Source organism: Buceros rhinoceros, unplaced genomic scaffold (genome assembly GCF_000710305.1).
Source record: "Buceros rhinoceros silvestris isolate BGI_N320 unplaced genomic scaffold, ASM71030v1 scaffold3060, whole genome shotgun sequence".
NCBI lineage: Eukaryota > Metazoa > Chordata > Aves > Bucerotiformes > Bucerotidae > Buceros > Buceros rhinoceros.
Window position 1 is genome coordinate 112,477 of NW_010387735.1, and position 628 is coordinate 113,104.

Genomic DNA, 628 nt, shown 5'->3' on the forward strand with positions numbered 1-628 from the left:
GGGTATAAAGGTGTCCAAGGGCAGCCGTGTAGTGCAGACCAAGCTGCTGATCCCCTTGGTTCTGCCACGGACCCAGAGAGCTGCAGGCTGTTCCTGGCATGGACCGACCGCCAGCGATCAAGAGACCTAGGCTGTTCCCAAGCAGCTTTTGCAGCTTCCACCAAAACCCTCCTGCAATTAGCACACTGGAGCAGTGCCAGATTCCGCAGAGACTGGCAGCAACGTTCAGGCAGAAACCCTGTCCCTGCCAACCAGACAGGGCTGCTTCCCCTCCTGTGCCCACTGCTGATCCCAAGGGATCAGGGAGGGTCTGGTAGGGCAGCGGGTGAGATGGGGAAGTGATCCCCGTGCCCACGCCATTAGCAGAGCTGCCCTCCTGACCCAGCACAGGGAAGGGACGGGCCCCGCATCCACAGAAAGGATGCTCGTGCCCAGGCTCCTGGTAGGCACCGGGCACCTCCACCCCTGGGTAAAGCAAACCCCAGCTGCGGGGGCGAGAGAAGGGCCGATTGTGCGTGGGCAGGCAGGCTGACGCCAGGGCACACACAGCCGCCCGCCAGGCAGCACTGCCTGCGGCTGCCCGTGGTTGTCCAGGGAGCCAGGGGCCGGGGCGGCCAGAGCGGGACAA

The 628-nt window shown here is 64.3% G+C and overlaps 1 protein-coding gene across 1 annotated transcript in view; it reads left to right on the top strand.

Annotated features, from left to right (window-relative positions):
• Positions 1-628, top strand: part of ACAN (aggrecan) — a 27,761-nt gene that overhangs the window by 26,719 nt on the left and 414 nt on the right. The window lies entirely within an intron of this gene.